This window comes from Sciurus carolinensis, chromosome 19, assembly GCF_902686445.1.
Source record: "Sciurus carolinensis chromosome 19, mSciCar1.2, whole genome shotgun sequence".
In the NCBI taxonomy this organism is placed as follows: domain Eukaryota; kingdom Metazoa; phylum Chordata; class Mammalia; order Rodentia; family Sciuridae; genus Sciurus; species Sciurus carolinensis.
The window spans coordinates 14185881-14206500 of NC_062231.1; positions in this window are offsets into that span (position 1 = coordinate 14185881).

Below are 20620 nucleotides of genomic sequence, written 5' to 3' on the forward strand. Positions count from 1 at the left end.
GAGAAAAGGAACAGCATGTGCCCATCTTTCTGTGTGTCCAATCATTCACATACTTATCTACCCATTTTTCCATTATTTATCTATTAGCCTATATATTCTATTATTCATCCATCAATCTATTATTCCTTCTGTCTACTCACCTACTTGTTCACCCATACACACACCTACCCATTCACCTACTTATCCAACCACCCATCTATCCATCCATCCACCCACTCATCTACCAACACACACACACACACACACACACACACACACACACACACACACACATATTAATCCATCCGTCCACCTGTCTACCTATCCATACATCCACTACCCATGCAACCACCTGCCCACCCATCCACCCAGCAGATCCTTTCTTACCCTCTTTGCCTCAGGCACCATGATTTTAATAATAAACACCTCTAACTCAGTCCCTGTCCTCTAAGAGGCCCCTATGTCCAACAGAAGAGAAACACTCTTAAATAAGACAACATCTTATGGTATGCACTCAGTGAGGGAGGTTTAGGAGACTGTGGAAACACTCAGCAGGAGCAGCTAGATCAGTTTGGAGTTGGGGAGTGTTGGGTAAGTTCCCACAGGGAAGCAATATCTGCATACAGACATGAGGACTAAACAAGAGAAAACCAAGGAAAATAGCTTTGGCAGTGAGGTGGAGGAAGGAATGAGAAGGAAGCCTCTTATAAAGGGAACTGTGTGGTCATATGCCCAGATCAGAGCAAGTACAAGATTGTTCAGTGTGACTGGTATAAGATATGGAGAATGACAAACCCAAAATAGTGTGACCTGGGAAGAGGGAGTGAGGAAGAAGGCAACATATTGATAACATTGATCCTTTCCCAACACTTTCTTTCCCAGTGACAGGACAACCTCTGGGAAAGAAGCAAACATCATCCAGTGACAAGACAATCCCTGGAAAGGAGATATCCAAAAGCTTAAAATGACAGTCTCTGGAAGGAAGCCAAAGCACTGATCCTTCCCCAAATAAATCCTTTCCCAATGACAGTACTTTGGGACCCTCAAGGGCAAGATAAGCACTGAACACTGACCCAGAGCCTCCATTATTCCCCAGGTAAAAATATTGCCCAGTAAAAACAAATATCAAATTCTCACAAACTTGTTTCCTGAATGCCCAAACTCTGTCAATAATTAAGTCCCCTCTCAGTGTAACATATAAAAACACAGATTCCTCCTTTGGCCAGTAGCTCATTTTCCATCGGGAAAGTGGGCCCACCAGAGGCATGACTCCATTGCTGAATAAAGACTCTGCTGATCCATGAAGTTTGTATGCAGCTCCATCATTCTGTGCTAACAACTGGAGCTGACTATCTGAGCCATGGTCAGAAAGGTTGGAAGAGGGATGAATGACAGTCCCAGACCAAATGGACGGGCACTTCATGAGTCATAGGGGAGTTTGGACTCTGTGGGGGACAATAGGGAGTAATGGGGGTTTTATCCCAGAAAGAAACCTCATCAGATCTGTATTTCAGAGTTTCCTCCATGGCCAGATTGGAAGGGGTGGGGTAGGAGGTAGGAAATGGGGAGAAAGCAGGTGCAAGAGGAAAGGGCCCTGGGATACAGGCAGTACTCCAACAGGAGTAAAATGGTCCCGCAATGGGTGTTCTTATTGGTCCCTTCCAATCTTCAGCTGGCTTAGCAGGGAACATCCCTTCCTGACACCTTGAAGTCCAGGTCTGTTGGGATGTATTGCCCTAGGGGGCTCCTACTTCATCGCTTGGCATTAGGTGATGGCTTGAGCTGTGGTTCCTTGCCTCCAGGGGCTCTAGGTTGCTGTGGAAGAGGAGGTAACGGAGGAGGGAGGGGGCTGTCTATTCAGGGGCAGGGGTCCAGGATCACCAGGGGACAGACCTTTCCTGGTGTCTCCTTCCCACCCTATGATCCCTTCCAAAGACTTCTCTTGCACCTCTTATTCTGTTGCTGCTCTAGGAAAGAACCAGAACAGGTTTATTAATCTATTTCACAGACGAAGAAGTGGGAGCACAGAGAAGCAAAGTGACTTGTCCAAAGGCACCAGCCTGCAAAGCAAAGGAACTGAGGACTGAACTCAAGTGAGCCTGATTTCTGAGGCCCTGTTTGGCCAACTCTAAAACCACTCCCCTCATATCCACCATCTTAAAAATCTTTGCTACAAAGCACCACACCTGTTTCCACATCTGCATATCCATATCAAGAAGCAGAATAAAACAATGGCCAAACATGTGGGCTACAAAGCCACAGGGCCTAGGGTGAATCCTGGCTCCTCTAAGAACTGTGTGACTTTGGGCAAGTTACTTAACCTCTGTGCCTCTGGTTTTACATCTACCAAAAGGGATGATGAAGGCGATTATCACATGGGATACTGGGATGGCTTAATGAGTGAAGCTGTATAAATACTAAGTGTATTAACAACTGCTATATTCACTGAGTGCCGGCCATCCTCACAATAGCATGTGATCAGTCAGTTTTCCACCACTAAAATGCAATTCCAGGCTATTCATGAACTACAGAGAGGTTTACTTTAGTTTCACATTACTGCACATTCAAGTCCAAGATTTGGCAGCCCCAGATGTTAGGCCTCTGGCAAAACAGGAAGAGAGGGAAAAGTCAGTACTGGGGTCCTAGGATCCCCTTCAGGGACATGGCCCCAGTGACCTAAGAACATCCCAATAGCCCCCACCTCTTAAAGGTGCACAGCTACTCTGAGGCCCAAGGCTTGAACACACAGACCTCTGGGGGCACTATCCATATTCAAATAGTAGCAGTAAGCATCACTATCATCCCAATTTACACATTAGAAACGGGTCAAGAGGAGAATTAGGTTGCCCTCAACCACGCAGAAATGGATTCACACCCACAAAGACCAAGCTCCAAAGTCCAGGTCCTTAGGATGCATCCAGGAGCAGAAGTTATGAGTAACAGATGCTCACTATAGTGACCACCACCACTACCACCCATCTTCCGGGAACCTCCAGTTCTGCTGCCAGGAAGCCATGTGAGCCACACACAAGTCAAGTCCTTCTCTGTTCTGGGCTGTGGGACTGTGAGAAATTGGCTCAGGAGAAGTGAGCAGGGTCCTTCTTCCTGTTTGAACAGGCTGGTCCCTGGAGCAGGAAACATGAGGGAACCTGCAGGCTCAAAGCTCAGTGGAGCCAACCCAGAGCTCCATTTCCAAACTTGATCTGCACACATGCTCCCCTCTATCCACCCTAACAGCTAGTGTTAGCATGGCAGTGCTCTCGGGGGTCCTGGGTTCTAATTACCAGGGCCATCTGACATCAACTGCCCTTCCTCAGTGCAATTAGCAGGCTCTAGTCCTGCAGGGGCCTAATGAGAAACATAGGGGTGGGAGGGTGGCTCCCTCCCCACGCTCTGCCAGCCCTGCTCTACCCGCTCCTTTCCTCTCAAGGACACCTCCCTGGACATCTTCCCGTCTCATCAGAAAGGGGTTTTAGAGCTGTCTTGATTCTCACTTTAATTAAAAGAAAATGTCCTCCTGGAGCTATTGGGCTGGATTTGCTTTCCCTCCTTGGAACATTTGTTCAACCTCTGAGCCGGAGCCTGGTGCCTGGTTAATTGAAAGTTACAGATGAGCAAGGACATGGCCCTCTTGGGAGGGAACAAAGAGAAACACAAGCTGGTGCTGGCTCCAAGCTTTTCCGGTGGGGAGGGGACACCATTCCCCAGGCTGCTGGGGAGAAGGTAGGACAGAGGTCTGTAGATGCCACCCCCAATCAGAGAAGGGCCCCAGCCACTACAGACTCTAATAGAAACCCCAGGTGACAAACATACTCAAATTCTAAATAACTCATGGGCTTTCTACAGAAAAATTACAAAAGAGAACAAAATGAAGGACCTGGAGTGTGACTGTCCTCCTGCCAGCTGGAAATAATCATCGTTAACACCTGGGGATGTACAGCCTTCCGGAACTTTTTGGACACTTTGCACAAACAAATTATTTTTATTGCTTCCTCCCCCATCATGATTATAAAAGTCATAAATGCTCACTGAAAACAGCTTGGAAAAGAGTTTTTAAAAGTATGCAAACATTTTTAACCATCTACCCATAATGTCATGCCCCAGACTGTGTGTAGGAGGTGCGGGCATAAACAAGGGCTCTGGAACCAGACAGTCCTATCCTGGGCATGGATGTCAGTCAGCTTCCCATTACTATAAGGAACACCTGAGAAAATCAACATAAGAAAAGATTTATGCCAGGTGCAGTGGTGCACACCTGTAATCCCAGTGGCTTAGGAGGCTGAGACAGAAGGATCACAAGTTAAAAGTCAGCCTCAGCAAAAGTGAGGTGCTAAGCAACTCAGTGAGACCCTGTCTCTAAATAAAATACAAAATAGGGCTGGGGATGTGGTTCAGTGGTCGAGTGCCTGAGTTCAATCCCCAGTACCAAAAAAAAAAAAAAAAAAAAAAAAAAAACCAAAAAACCCACAAAAGATTTATTTTGACTCCCAGTTTTAGAGATTTCAGTCCATGATTGAGAAGAAACACTGCTTTTAGACCTCTGGTGGGGAAAACACATTATGGCAGGAGTATGTGGTGGAGCAAAGTCATTCATCTTATGGTCAGGAAGCAAAAGAGAGGCAAAGGAAGGGACTAGGTTCCCAACATCCCCTCAAGGGCATGCCTCTCACTAGACCCACCTCCTAAAGGTTCCACCACCTCCCACACATGTGAAGCTGGGGAACAAGTCTTCAACACATGAGCCTTTGAGGGGCATTCCAGGTCAAACTACAGCAGTAAGAAACTCAATTTCCTGGACCTTGCGGGTCCCATTTGAGGAATAAGAACCAAGCGACAGCAGCTATGTCAGGCTGTTTATGAACAGAAATGACATTATCACGTATCTTGCCTACCTGGTATTGCTGCACACACTGATAAATCCTGGGGCAATTTCCTTCCAGGTGCATATCAATACAATACAATACAATACAATACAATACAATACAATACAATACAAATTATACTGTGACCTGTCCTAACTTGAAAATATTGTAAGTTAAAAATGCATAGTCTCTGTACAGGGCTTGGGGAGGCTGAGGCAGGAGGTCGCAAATTCAAAGCCAACCTCAGCAACTTAGTGAACACTGTCTCAAAATAAAAAAATAAATAAAAGAGGCTGGGAATGGGTTTAGTGATTAAGCACCATAGTTTCAATCCCTGGTACAAAAAGAAAAAAAATGCATGGAATACATTTAGCTTATTGAACACCCTGGCCTCGTAACACAGCACACTGTAGCATCTCAGTGGTTACACCCCACTATCATGTGGCTGACTGGGAGTAGCAGCTAACTGACCTGCCCAGCATCACAGAAGGCTATCATAGTGAATAGTGCTAGCCCAGGAAAAGATCCAAATTCAAAATAAGAAAATTCAAAATATGGTTGCTACTAAATGCATACTGCTTTTGCATCATTATAAAGTTGAAAAACCATAAAGAACAGCCATCAGAAACAAGGGGCTATCTGTATGTACAACTCTGGACTTAACATATACTCATCAATGAATTTGGGACACTTGTAGATAACTGCCATTCACTTTTCCTTTAAAACATCACTGTGAATGGCCAAGTATGTTTCATGGGCTGGGAAAGTCATCCTTTGTCCCACAAACCCTATAGTTGAACTTCTGGATGATTCCTTTCTCGTTTGTATTGTTATATGTAATACCGCAATGAAATTTCTTGGATACAAACTCTAGCCAATTAAATAAATATACATTCTTAATCTAAATTATGTCCAGAAAGTTTTGAAAAGCAGTTTTTGCACCTTTCCTGCACTTATTAATATGTTTATTTCTCTACAACCTTGCTGATACTGCCAATTATGATTTTTTTTATTGCTTATAGATTTAATGGTTGAGAAAGATCTGATTACTTTAGTTACTAGATGAAAAGAATGAGTTTTTGGAATTTGGTGATACGTTGCTGACAGCTGAGACAGCAAGTTTCTCATCTCTGCACATCCAGTTCCTTCCCAGTAAACTAAGATAATACTAACATCTATTTCATGGGGATGCAGTGAAGATTAAATGAATTAATACATATGAAGCTTTGAAAGCGCTTCCTGGTAAATGTCGATTAAACTTCAGCAGGTGGTATTATCTTTATTGTTGGGACTGACAAACTCCACAAGCCTACTTTAGATTCTGTCTTTTGATGGAAAAAAATGATGTGTGATTTTACTTAAGTCTCTGCCCTCTGTGGTTATGAGTTTCTTAGATCTGTCCACTGGGGCTGAGAAGGCCCATGTTGCCTGCCTTGATAGGCTGTTGGAATAGCTGAATGAGAACCTGCCTTTTCATAACTGGGGATGTATAAGGGTTTAGTGCCTCTTTTTTGGATGGATCTCAGGCTCTAAAGAGAGGTGGGTATACTCTAAGAAGCGTTCCAGGAAGAAGGGCACCAAAGCCAAGACCTGAGAGAGAACTCGAAGTCAACCAACTAGAGGGAGTGATAGGTACTCTGGGCAGAGCAAACAGCATGTGCAAATGTTGAAGGGCTTGGAGGAACTAGTTATAAGATTGAGCCTGCTGTGACCCAAGTAAAATTGGGTTTCATTAACAAGGAAGAAGAGAGAATGGCTAATGGTGGGCAACCCTCAGGGTCAGTCCACACTTGTTCTTATAAACTGATCAAGACTTCCTGATCAACATTGCTAGCAATTAGAGAAATACAAATCAAAAATACACTGAGGGGCTGGGGCTGGGGCTCAGTGGCAGAGAGCTTGCCTAGCATGTGTGAGGCACTGGGTTCAATTCTCAGCACCATATATAAATAAGTAAATAAAATAAAGGTCCATCAACAACTAATAAAAATATATTTAAAAAATTTTTTTTTAAAAAACTACACTGAGATTCCATCTCACTCCAGTCAGAATGGCAATGATGAAGAATACAAGCAATAATAAAAGTTGGCAAGGATGTGGGGAAAAAGGTAAACTCATCCATTGCTGGTAGCACTGCAAATTGGTACAACACTATGGAAAGCAGTATGGAGATTCCTCAGAAAACTTGGAATGGAAACACCATTTGACCCAGTTATCCCACTCTTTAGAATATACCCCAAAGACTTAAAATCAGCATATTCTACAGTGACACAGCTACAATGAAGTTTATAGCAGCAAAATTCACAATAGCTAAGCTATGGAACCAACCTAGGTACCTTCAACAGATGAATGGATAAAGAAATTGTGGTATATATACAAAATGGAATATTACTCAGCCTTAAAGAATAATGAAATTATGGTATTTTCTGGTAAATTGATAGAACTGGAGAATATCATACTAAGTAAAATAAGTCAATTCCAAAGAATCAAAGGCCAAAGTTTTCTCTGGTATGTGGATACTAATTCACCATAAGGGGGGCCTAGGGAAGAACAGAGGTACTTCGGATTAGAGGATAGTGAAGGGAGGGAAGGGGACATGTGGGTAGGAAGGACAGAATGCATAGGACATTATTACCCTATGTGCATATATGACCACATGACCTGTGCAACTCTACATCATGTACAACCAGAAGAAAAAGAAGTTATATTCCATTTATGTATGATATATCAAAAAGCATTCTACTGTCATGTACAACTAATTAGAACAAATAAAAAAATAAAAACCCAACTTCCTGAATACCTTGATCTCCAGAGATTCCAGCTTTATAGGAGTAGGTGAACTGCTCAACAATGAGAACTAACAACCTGGTTGCCAGATGCTTGGTAGAGGTAGGTGCAGGGAGGAGAGGGCAACCTCTTGGCCTTGGAGTGCTGGCCTGGGGTGCAAAATAAAGGTGCTGGTGCCCCAGACCTATGATACCCCTCCTCTGTATCAAGCAAGCCTGCATCTGCCTTCCTATGCCTGTTTCCCCAACAGTAAAATGAAGGCTCTGTACAGATGGACCATGATTGTGGTCCTATTCAGCACCAGCAAGACCTGAGCTTCCCTCTGGCCTTCCCTGTCTGCTCAGTTGGGATCCTTCTACCTACTCTACCAAGCAAGGGCATCTGCCATCTAATACAGAAACCCAAGGGCACATCAATGTCAGGGTCGACAAAGTCATTGTTAAGGGTCCAGGTTTCATCTTTCTGGTCTGCAAATTTGGAGGGTTGACTCATCCCCTTGTAGCCATAAGATGAGCAGCAAAAACTCCAAATATCACCAACCCACCCAGTTGTACAGAGAGTCAGAGATGGGGGACATTTCCCTGTAATCATGTACATCTTAAACTCTTACTGAAGTATAACAGACATAAATAAGAGTACAAAGTTCAGTTACTTCTCTGTCACGAGCACCAGATCAATAAGCAGAACATGAGTTCCTTTTGCTCGCCCTTCTGGTCATTATTCTTGACAGGCATAATCAATACCCTGAAGCTAACACCAGAGTTCAGCCTGCTTATAAGCTTCATATTGTGATCATATACCACGTACTTTTAGAATCTTGGCCCAACATTATATTGGTGAGATTCACCCCACTATTGTGTCTAGTTGTAGTTTGTTAATTATCATTGCTATATAGTATTTCACTGTATGAATACATAATAATTTATCCATTTTTCTATTGATGAACATTCCACAGTGTTAAGCTATTATAAATAATACTGCTATGATCATTCTTGCACACAACTTTTGGTGAACATTAAGAATGTATTTGTACGGGCTGGGGTTGTGGCTCAATGGTAGAATGCTTGCCTAGCACACATGAGGCATTGAGTTCCATCCTCAGCACCACATTAAATAAATAAATAAAGGTATTGTGTCATCCATGATTAAAAAAAAATTTCACAAAAGAATGCATTTTTCAGGTATTTACCTTACAGTAGAACTGTTGATTCCATGTTGATGCATGAATTCAGCTTGGTGAGATACTTAGGCACCATTTTTTCCAAACATTTTATGATACAAATTTCCAAACACATAGAAAAGTTAAAAGAATAGTGTAGTGATCACCTGTATACCTATCAGCTAAGACTCTACCATTAGCATTTTGCTATGCTTGCTTTATTAATGTCCATCAAACCATCCATCCATTCATTCTTTTTTATTTCTTCCATCCAGCATCTACTTAAAAGACCAAAAGACATTGCAGCTCCATGCTTCCAAATCTGCCTCTCACACCTCATTGGCCACAATTACCCCCTGCACAGGGCTCAGTCACTCACTGTCCAGGAGAGCAGAATCACATGATTGGCAAAGATCAGTCAAGATTCACTCTGGTCTGGAGCAGAGCCCTGCTCCCCTGTAGCATGAGGTTGCCTGGTATTGAGGAGGAAGTGAAGAGAGCGGGGAGCCATTCTTGGTTCACCTGTCAACTATCTTTCACACCATCTCCACAGATCAAGTTGGTAGGCAGGAAAACAGGCTTTGTGGGAACAGAGCATCCCCCAAAGCAAGGGAGCATCTCCTATATGGATGCAAGCGGGGAACCAAAAATTGGTTTCCTCTGCCTCATTTGCTCCTCATTAAGTCCCCTAGGCCCAGGGAGCTCAGGCAACAGGGTGCAGATATTCATCTTCCATTAGGGCATGTGGGGAGCAGGACACCTGGCCCAGCTGACTTTCTTAGAGGCCAGGGGAATTGAAGCTCAGGCCCCCACTAGGACCCTACCATACAGAAGGCTGCTGGCATGAGTTTGGAAGAGGTCGGACTAAGCTAAGAAGCCTGCTCCTGAGCACATGAAGTGGAACACACCATAATGCTCAATAAATACTCAGTCAGATCCGTTTTTCTTAAAGACTGATCCCAGGCTTTGGGTAAATTACTGCTCCTCCCCAGATCTGTTACCTGATCTATAAAAATGGGAAAGTAAAGAAATAGGAGAAAAAAATGATACAGCAATCTCTGTCCCACCCTCACAGGGCTTCCTGCCATACCCACCTGTCCCACCTGTCTCTCTTATAAAGAACCAGTGAGAAAGAAGACCTCAAGGTCTTCCCAAAGTGCAACCCCATCCAGCGCAGCAGCATCACCTGGCAACTTATTGGACACACAAATGATCAGGCCCACCCTGAGCTCCTAAATGAGGTGATTACAAATGTCCCTCCTGACAGTTTACCAGAAGAGCAGTTATTTCAGTGGGAATATACAAAGTGGGAGAGGTCTCAGACCACAGCCATGTGTCCTCCTCCATCCCCCAACCTGTATAGATCTTTTCCTACAAAGCTGACATCCCCATTCTTCCCAAATTGTCCTGTGTTTAAGTAATGCTAGATTTAGAAGTCACAAAACTAGTAGACTGAATTTATGTGTGCTCACAACTCAGAGTTCTCAAATGGTATTTTTTCCACATTTGCCTGTTTTATCATTCTCTCTCTCTCTCTCCACGCACTCAACATTTATTTGTGTTTATCTGTTTCTGAGTCACTGGCAATTAAGTTGTAGCCATGTTATTCCTTACCCCTGCACACCTCAGGATGCACTTCCTAAATGCAAGGACATTCTCTCCCATAACCACAGTGCACTGATCAAAACCAGGATATTAACACTGAAACAATATTATTACCTCACTGACATATCTTATTCAAATTTCACTAATTATTCTGCCAAAGCCCTTGAGAGCAAATGAAAAAAAAAATTCCTCCCTGATTCGATTCAGGAACATGTGTTACACTCATTGGTTATGTCTCTTTAATCTGAATAATTCTTCAGACTTGTCTTTTAGGACCTTGACATTTTTCAAGAGCACAGGTCAGTTGTCATGCTGACCATCCCTCAATTTGGGTTCCTGGATTGATCTGAACAGCACATCTGGATGTGATGGGTGGCTGACTCTCCCTCAAAGGCTTGGGAGTTGTTAGAATGCAATTTCTGGGCTTTAGCCCAGACTTTCTGCATCTAAATGACTGGGGTGGGACCTTGGGACAGCTTCCTATCCAGGATACTCTCTGGTTCTCACATGCACTGCTGATTTAAAGCTTTCTTATTCTGTATACACAAATAAGGTTCTTCAAGCTCTGGTCTCTGGGCTGGTGCTTCCTGGTCTGGTCCTGGTGAAGTCTGCTGTGCATCTCTATTCTGGAGACCACTGCAGGTTTGCTGGGTCAGCTCAGGGCACTCCAGTGGGGCTGGCAGAAGAGATGGGTTTTATCCCAGAGGCTCTGGAGAAAAATGAGTGAAAGACCCTGGGTCCTTGCCATGGGCTTTTTTTGATCTCCCTTGCCTTAAACCTTGGCTGGGTGTAGCTCTTCACTTTGTACACTGTGCTTTGTCTCTACCCACAGAGGCAACTGGGGTGTAGAGGAAAGATCTGGACTCAGTCATCCAGTCCCATGACTGGCAGCTATGTGTCCTTGGGGTGTTGCTTTCCCCGTCTGGACCTGAGGATACTCATCAAGTAAAGAAAAGAGTAACATATACCTTTTGCAGATTTGTGGGGAGTTAACAATATTCCATGATAAAGCAGGAAAGTACTAGGGTCTGCATATTCTCCAGGGTGACATCCCTTTAATGATAGTCTTTGCACCAGGAGTCCCCATTGGTCTAACTGAGAATGTCCCAGCACTGCACCATGGTCTAGGGGTCTTCCTACCCAAGCTGTTTCCTTCTCCTTTCACAGAAGCTCAACAAAATGGCTGAGTACCTCCCTGCCCACTCATGCCCCTTTTTTCCTTTGTCATTTAAAGGAATCTACCTCAAAAAGCTCTTGCAATGCTACTTCTGTCTTCTGCAGTCCCTAGTGGACGTGAAGTGATAACTAACCTCAAGCAAAACACCAAGACATTCTCTTGAAAACATCAGGTAAAAAACACCCAGTGGAAACACAGCTGCAACTGTGGATCTCTCCTGAGACATGTTAGATATTATTAGAGTTGTCCATCATCATTGTCTCCCCACTCATGTCCGATTAGCATTTTTTATCACCAGAAAACTTTCCTCCAAAAGCAAAATAGGCACAGTCTTAATTGTATGTGCATTGCAATGAGACATTCTTGTCAGTAAATTGTCCTCCTCCACAGTGGCAAGCCTGTGAGACTTTGTGGGTTTTATTTTTTAAAAAATATAATTTATCACGTATTTATTTCTCATTATAAAAATAATACTCATACCCATGTCTGCGACAGATAGAGAAGTTGGATATATGTCAGAATGTTCATCAGGAGCCAGTGTGCACAAAAATGAAAATGAAGAAGGAACTGAGGGGATACGGCTGGAGTGCTAACCTGGGGTTTGTCTATACCCCATGAGGCTGTCTAAGGCTTAAGAAGGGTATACTTGGGAAGTGGCTGGTGAAGGGCCTCAAACTTAGAAGGGCCTCAAGGAACAGTTATTGTCACTGTCATGCCTACTGCCATTACTCCAGTACCCCACACCTTCAAGCAGCCCTGACAAAAATTCAGTGAGTCTGAATTGTGTCCCAGGGAAGGTTGTAAGAGCATAATAAACAGGTTGGTTTGTGATGACACAGGAATGAGCAGCTTTCACTATTCTGATATCACAAGTTGCCACAAAGGCCCAATCTGAGCACTCACTGTGTACCAGGCCCTGTTTAAGCACCTGACACTTGCTAAGCCACCATTCCTCTGTCCTGTTAGGGAGATGCAATAAAAGGGAGCAAAACTCCCACATTTCCCACTACTAACACAAGATTAGAAAAGGAGATGGCTGGAAATCTTGAACCACTAAACTAAAAATCCATGTCAAACCAGAAAAGGGATGGAGCTGAAGATGCCAACTGGGAAAAGATACATTGGTATTAAAAGGAAAGTGAAACACACGCAAGCAGCACAGAAACCAGGCACAGAGATCCATAGTTAGGAAGCTTTATTTGTCAGTCACGGTCTGACAAAGGCTATCACTCAGAAGAAAGTGAGTGAGGCAGGCAAGGCTTAACTTTAGGGTATTTTATAGGGCAGATCTGGGTTGCTTGTGTAAGGACGTATGAGTTGCTTGCATAGAAGCTTGTGGTTGGATTGTGGTGGGTCGATGGGACAAATAAGGAGATATGTCAGTTAGGTTGGTTAACAGGTGGCAAGGGGTACAGGAAGCTATCTGCTAACTTTTGTTTCCTCTGTAAGCACCTCTCTAGGGCAGAAAAGTGAAGCTTAATTTATAAAATAGCAGTAAGGATTTAAAATGGTTGCAGAGCTGTTAAGCTTTGGACCTAAAAGGTATACATGTAATATGTATGTACATACAATATACATATATATATGCATCCTGTGATTTTTTTTAACCTAAGATTTAATATGTATTTTCAGCATAGGTAAGATAATGTTAATTTCCTCAATATATGCTATAGTTTGGATCTGGAGAGTCCCGTGAAGGCCCATGTATTGAAGGCATGGTCCTAGCCTGTGGTGCTAAAGGAAGTGTTTGAACCTTCAAGCGGTGGGCCTAGAGAAAGAGAGTTAGGTCATTGATGACAGGCCCTTGAAGGGATACTGGGACCTGGACCCTTCATGTCTCTTGGTTTCCCTGCTGCCATGAGGTGACAGGCTTCCTCCACCACACACTCCTACCATAATGTACTATGACACCACTAGGCCTATTAACCATGGACTAACACTTCTGAAATATTAGTTAAAATAAACCTTTATGTTAATTATCTTAGCAAAACATAAGGAAAAAAAGATGTCTATGATCTATAAATTCACTAAATAAAAAGAGCAGAAAGAACATAAAAAAAAATCCATTATCACTAAACTTCAAAGAACTGTAAGCTCACATTTAAGATATCTTTAGCTGTGCAACTGAAAAAGATCTTTCAAAATAATGAGATATGGCTTGGAAAAGGCATAGGGGAAATTCTTCCTGCCTTATATTTCTGGGGGAGTAAAAATAGACACAACTTTCCTGAGGGCAACTCATTACAAAGTATGAATGAACTTAAAAATCACAGTTTCAGACTCAAGTGATTCGGTCACTGCAAACGTATCTTAAAGAGAGAGATGTGAGCCTTAAGACCATAAGCCATTTGTGTGATCTCTTCTGTTAGGTGGATCAAGAATTGTGGTCAATGTCTGTCCCTCAAAGCAATCTACATGGCTTTAATTTTAAAGAGGAGTACTATTAAATCTTTAGTCAAACTTTTTTTTAATAAACTTCTTAAAATATTTCTTTTAGTTGTAGATGGACACAGTACCTTTATTTATTTTTATGTGGTGCTGAGGGTTGAACTCAGTGCCTCACACATGATAGGCAAACGCTCTAACACTGGGTCACAACCCCAGCTCAAGTCAAACATTTTGTGAGCTGAAAGAGCTGTAGATCCTGAGGACCTAGACCTGTGAGAATCTCTGCAGAGATCAATAGGGCATCTGGAACCTCTTTTTATTTTTTTTATATTAGAGAGACCAGAGGAAATCACATAATCACCCACCATCAGGGAAAGTTGGGAACCCAAAAAGCCACATTTCTTTGCTTCTGCCTGGAATGATATCAACTCAGTGCTGTCACCCTGGTTACCTCATGCTAATCAGAAGCTCTAATTAGCAGCCACATCTGATTAATAATAAAGGAGGAGAGAAAGAGCTTAATTATTAAGTGACAGTTTGATAGACAAAATCCTTCAAACCATAGGACCCTGGATGGGGGATGGATACTGATTAAGAGGAACATTCCAGGAACCAGTGCTATAATAACACCTGCTATTTCCCAGTACTGAGTTTGGGACAGGCACTATGTTATTGTCCTTTCCTACTTTTAACCACTGAACTTTAATAATTTAGTGAGGACACTGGGGTGCCAAGAGATTTAAGTAACATGTTCAGGGTGGCACAGAAAGTATGTGGCAAAGCCAAAACTCACAAGGTGGGGCTGTCTGACCCCAGAGTCAGTGCCCTTGATAGCTGTTACACTGCCATTCCCTGTCCACCCACTCACCCATTCATCCCTGCACTTACCAGTCCATCTACCCACCATTCACCGATCACCCACTCACCTATCCACCTACCTGCCAATCCATTCATCTATTTACCATCCATCCATCCAGCATCTATTCATTCATTCACCATCCATCCAATATCTATCCCTCTATTCATCCATTCACCATCCATCCTCCTTTATTGAACTTGTACTATGTATCAGGAACAGCAAAGATAAAGGCTTAAGATCTCCCTAATGTAGAAGAGCAGGTATTGAAGGCTCAGACCTCTGTGTTTCAAGCCCCTGCTGTCTCTCTTATCAACCCTTGCTCATGCTTTAGCTGTGGGCAGGCTTGGGACCACATTTTGACCAAAGTTCCTGTGACTAAGTCATCCTTTGGTTCCCAACATAGGTGGCTCCTTCTTTGGCAATTCCAGGTCTGGCCATTCAGTACATTTTCTCCTCCCAAACGTATCAATTAGGAGATGGGCATGTGTCACAGGCTGGTTGAATGAGACCCAATCCCAGAAGTGTGATGGCCGTATTAGGGACAAAATACTTACTGCTTAAAGCTGCTCAAAGACCTTTTGTTTTCCCCATCATTAAAAGTAAAGACAATATAAGGGTAAAGTCAGGGAAGAGATGAGCATAACTGAGAGATGGAGAGAGAGACTGATTCCCAAAGCCATCCTTTGAGCACCTGGATCCAGCTATATCTGAAGTCAGTCCCTCTGGAAACTTTTATGAATTGACAAACTCTCTTTTATGCTTTACAGTCTGAGTTAAAGATCTGCCAGTTTCCTAAGCAGGTGGCAAATTCCCTATGAGTATTTAAGAAGAAACTGGATGGCTCTTCTTTGACTCTTTGTTATGTAAAGTGCAAATAAAGGACCATCAGCAACACCTGAGCATCTGTGAGAAATGCAGAATTTCAGATCTCATCTCCCACCTACGGAATTAAAATCTGCATTTAGACAAGCTCCCCCAGAGGATGTTAATGTGCACTGCCATTGGAGAAATGCTTCCTTAAAAACAATTTAAGCTTCAAACAGAAATAAATGTCTTTTAAGATTTCTCCCTAGCCTGAACCCTGTGACCAGTTTTCAACTTTCCTCCGAAAAGAGGAAAAGAAGCTGGGAAGAAGTGTGGAGAAAGCACCTTGGTGTAGGACACAGTGACCCTAAGGGAAATCACTGTGCTTCTGTAGCAAGGTTCCCACTTCAGAATTCCTTTACAGTTTGAGCTTAAGTACTTATGGTTCTGGAAAGTAAGTCCAGGAGAGAGGAAAGGAGAAATAACCAGAGGATGAAAGGTAGGCTGCCTACCTTCTAGGAGGTGGTTTCTTTAATTTAAACCTTTGTTTACTCGGGGCGGGGGTAATGCCCACATTTTTAATTTAACCCTCTGTTTGCTGGGGAGGGGCAATTTTTGTTTTAAATGCCCACAACAATGTTCTGGCTTTTGTTTCAGATAAGAGCAGAGGGTGGTAGAAAGAGAGAGGTCTTGCTACTTTTCATTCAGAGACTAGAGAAGTGGTGAAGTGGTGGCAGTAGTAGGGAGCTGGGGAAGAAGGGCTGAGTTGCCAGATTAATCCTTTTCCAGTTCATGAGGCTGTGTCTATTTTGTGTGGCAGATAATAAGTGCTCAAAAATATCTGCCCAGGACCAGTGTAATTCCACATCATAATCAACCACAAGAATGGGATCCTAATTAGAATAAGTTATATTCCATGTATGTAATAATATGTCAAAATACATTCTACTATCATGTACATCTAAAAAGAACAAATTAAACAATTCTAAAAAATATCTGGTGAGGGACACAACAACTCAGTGTAATGTGTGATACTAGACAGTGGATCAGACAAGTCACTATAATGGACTTTACTGAGACAATTCTAAAAACTGGACACAGAATGTAGATTAGACAATAGAACTATTGCAGCATGAGTTTCTCTGAATTTGCAAACCAATCCCTGTTATGTAAGGGAATGTTCTTGCTTGGAGAAGACAGGCTCATTGTTAGAGGTGCAGGTACAAATGTCAGCAAGTTATTCCTGAATGGCTTAGCAAAATAGTAACAATAAGCTGGGTGCCTGGCGCACGCCTATAATCCCAGCAGCTCAGGAGGCTGAGACTGGAGGATCACAAGTTCAAAGCCAGCCTCAGCAAAAGCGAGGTGCTAAGCAACTCAGTGAGACCCTGTCTCTAAATAAAATACAAAAGAGGGCTGGGGACGTGGTTCAGGGGTCCAGCAGTCCTGAGTTCAATCCCTATTACCCCCCCCCAAAAAAAAAGTAATAATAAATAAAACTTCTGCTGTGCCTGTGTAGGACAGAGAAGGAAAACTAAGATTAAAATTGCATTTCCCAGCCGAGTGCAGTGGCGCATGCCTGTAATGGCAGCGACATGGAGCCTGAGGCAGGTGCATGGCAACTTTTGAGTTCAGCCTGGGCAACTTAAAAATAAAACTACACACACACACACACACACACACACACAAAAGGCCCCGGAAGTGTAGCCCAGTGGTAAAGCTCCCCTGGGTTCAACCCCAATATCCCCCCACCCCAATCCCGCCCCAAAGAAAACGTTTCCCAGAATCCCCTTCTCTGTAGGGCTCTAGGTGAGAAACCACCAGTGGGAACTTTTGCCCACACTCTGGACGGCAGAAGTGAAGCAAAAACCTTACTCAGGGGATCTCCGGCGTCCCATGCAGGGAGAGACATGCTCCCTGAGCCGCAAGAGCTGTCCAGCCTACCTTTGCTCACCCCAGCTGATGGACAGAGGTGTTAGCTACCCAGAGCCCTGCCTGTGTTACCTTCCCACCGCTGGGGCCAAAATACCTAAAAAAGTCAACATAAAGGAAGAAAAGTGTGTTTTGATTCACGGTTTCAAAGGTTTAAGAACGACCACGGCCTTGGGCCTGAGGCAAGGCAGCGCAACATGGCGGCAGCGCAACATGGCGGCAGCGAAAGGCAGAGAAAAGCCTGTGCCTCCAGGCTGGAAAGTGAGAACAGGACAGGAAGGGGCGGACCCTGATGGGCGTCAAGGACACGCCCCCCAGTGACCTCACTTCCTTCCACTAGGCCCTGCCTCTTAAAGGTTGCACCGCTAATGCCTGGGGTTGGGTATCAAGCCTTTAGTGCGATAGACTGGAAGACCGTGAAGATTGAAACTATAACTCTTGCCTAGACTCTTCCCTGGGTCAGCTACATAAATTGCAGGATCCAGTGCAAAAGGAAAGCGCGGGGCATCTTGTTTCAAAAGCAAGGGGAAAAATTGCTGTTACAGGTACCCAAATATAAAACTTTCTTTCCGCCCATGGTCTTTCTCTGCATTGAGCTTAGTGTTTCTTTATTTGCTATTTAGTGTTCTAAATAAAGGAAAATTTAAACTGGTATCATAATGCTTCCAGTTCATCTTTACAATATGCAAATACATATATGAGATCATGTAAATTATTTGTGAATTACAGTATATGTGTTTCAAAGCTTGTACATGAATGTGTATTTCATTCTTAGGAGAGCAGTGAAACTTTACACAAAATTAAGTTGCTCTTCTTGATAGGCACACATTGTGCCAGCACTCATTACCTTTGGCTAATTGATATGTCAGAAAAATAAAGTGTGGGTTGCCCTCTTTTCTTTTCCTTCACGGCTATGCCATCATTTTCAGTGTAAAAGCTACACAGAAGTAACTTGCTGTTTTAGTGTGTTTCCTTGCTATAATGAAGAACCAGAAGCTAAGTAACTTATAATGAGAAGAGTCTTAGTTAACTCACAATCCTGGATGCCAAAAGTTCAAATAGCTTGGTGCTAGCTCTGGTTAGAGCTTCATGGTGGTTGGCATCATGGTAGAACCAGGTAAGAAAGAACAGATCACACAGCAAGATAGGAAACCAGAGACTGGGGAGGGACCAGCCCTTGCTCTTTTATACTAACACTCCTGGGAGAAATAATTAGGTCCCCATGAGAATGACATTAATTCCTTTTGAAAAAGGTGACATTCCCAATTACTTAGTCACCTTCCACTATGTTCCACCTTTTTACACTGAGGGACCAAGATTCTAGTACATGAACCTTTGGAGTATATTCTCAAACCATATCCAAACCATAGCACTTGCATAAAAAGAGGATATCAGAGGGTTCCTTGGTTGTTATGGTTCTTAGCTGCCTTCTCTCTGGCAAGTTGAAAGCAAGTTCTTGATCCCAATGGAGAGTGTGACCTCTCAGGATTCTGGGGAGGCCCCAATAACTCTTTGTGGACATAACGTGCTTACCACATCCTAACTTTGAGTGTCGCTCAACTCACATGCATTGTGGACCTAGTGGAATTCTGTATTCATTCGGCATCTTGAAGGCAATCTGCAAAAGAGGTGGCAAGGAACGTAGGGGACATTTGCTCTGATCCCCCAAATTCCCCTTTCAGACTCTTGTGTCTCACAATTGTCTAAGGTCTTGTCCCTGTAACAAATCCCTATTCCATAATATTTATAGCAGTTCCCCTTTCCAGGCTGAACCTTGTCTGATAGAGAGGAGAGAGAGTGTAAATCTTAACAATTGGAAAATCTGGGTGAAGCATATACAGGCATCCTTTGAACTATTCTCATGACCCCTCTGTAGAGGTGACATTTTTCAAAATAAGATCGAAAAAAATTAAAAATTTTGAGGAATGATTCATGAGTGAACAAACATCATTGTTAATTAAGCATGCTACTACCACCCTTCAGTTCCTTCAATTTTAGATCTTTATTTTGTTGACCAAATGCCCCTCCTGTATATAGCTCAGAGTCATTTTCTGTCTACTGGTTTTAAGACTATGGGGAAGTCCAGTTCCATTTTACTAAATTTTGAACCCAAATCTCTCCCTGTTAGGGGGGAATAAAACCAATTTTGTATGTTTGTGCTGTTGCTCTGATTAGAGGCTATCCTTCCCGCCCTCAAAAGAATTGAAGGTCTGATGTTGTATATCATAGAACCTTTATTATTTTTCCTCTAAATTCTTAGAAGCGTACATAACGCCCGTGCTCTGGTTATGACACCATTTATAGACATTTAAAATGTATCTTCATTTATAAATATTTTACATTTGGTCCATAGAACAGATAATTATACTAAATAATACTGTAATTTTTTTTAAAACAGGCTCTGTATATAGTTTGAATATGTATATATTACATATATTTTTATATAGAGATAGATTTACTTGGTGTTCTGAGAATAAATCCTTATTGCAAAAAAAAGCATATATGATAATACAATATCTTCCCCCCCCGGGCAAGTACTAAAAAAAAAAAAAAAAAGAAAAAAGAAAAAAAGTTACACATATTCACAGTTCTCACAGTAAATGTACGACACTTATACTATTGTGCTCTATAAGGTAAGTTTGGATGGAAATCAGTTAGGGGATTTCTTGCCAAACATCTTAGTTAGAATTGCTTACAAACATTACATATGCTTAGAAAGACTCGGTGTCAGTTTCACATTGAAGAACAAAGAGAAGGTTAGAAGCCTCCCTGCCCTTATGCTAAAGGAACTCACACATGGATGGGGTGGGTTGGGACCAGGAGACACAGTGCAGGGTCCTTTCATTCTAAACCTAGGACTTATACATATGCAGCTTGAACATGGCTTTGCCACTCGGCATCGGGGATGCCTTAGCAATGAGACTATTTTTACACACAACCTTCGGAGAAGGTTGTAGATTTCCTACAAAACATCACATGGGACCCTATGTGCCACACGTGAGGATGAGTGTGCATGTGTGTGCATTTCTAGGTGCATACATATTATTATTCTCTACAATAATGTGCTT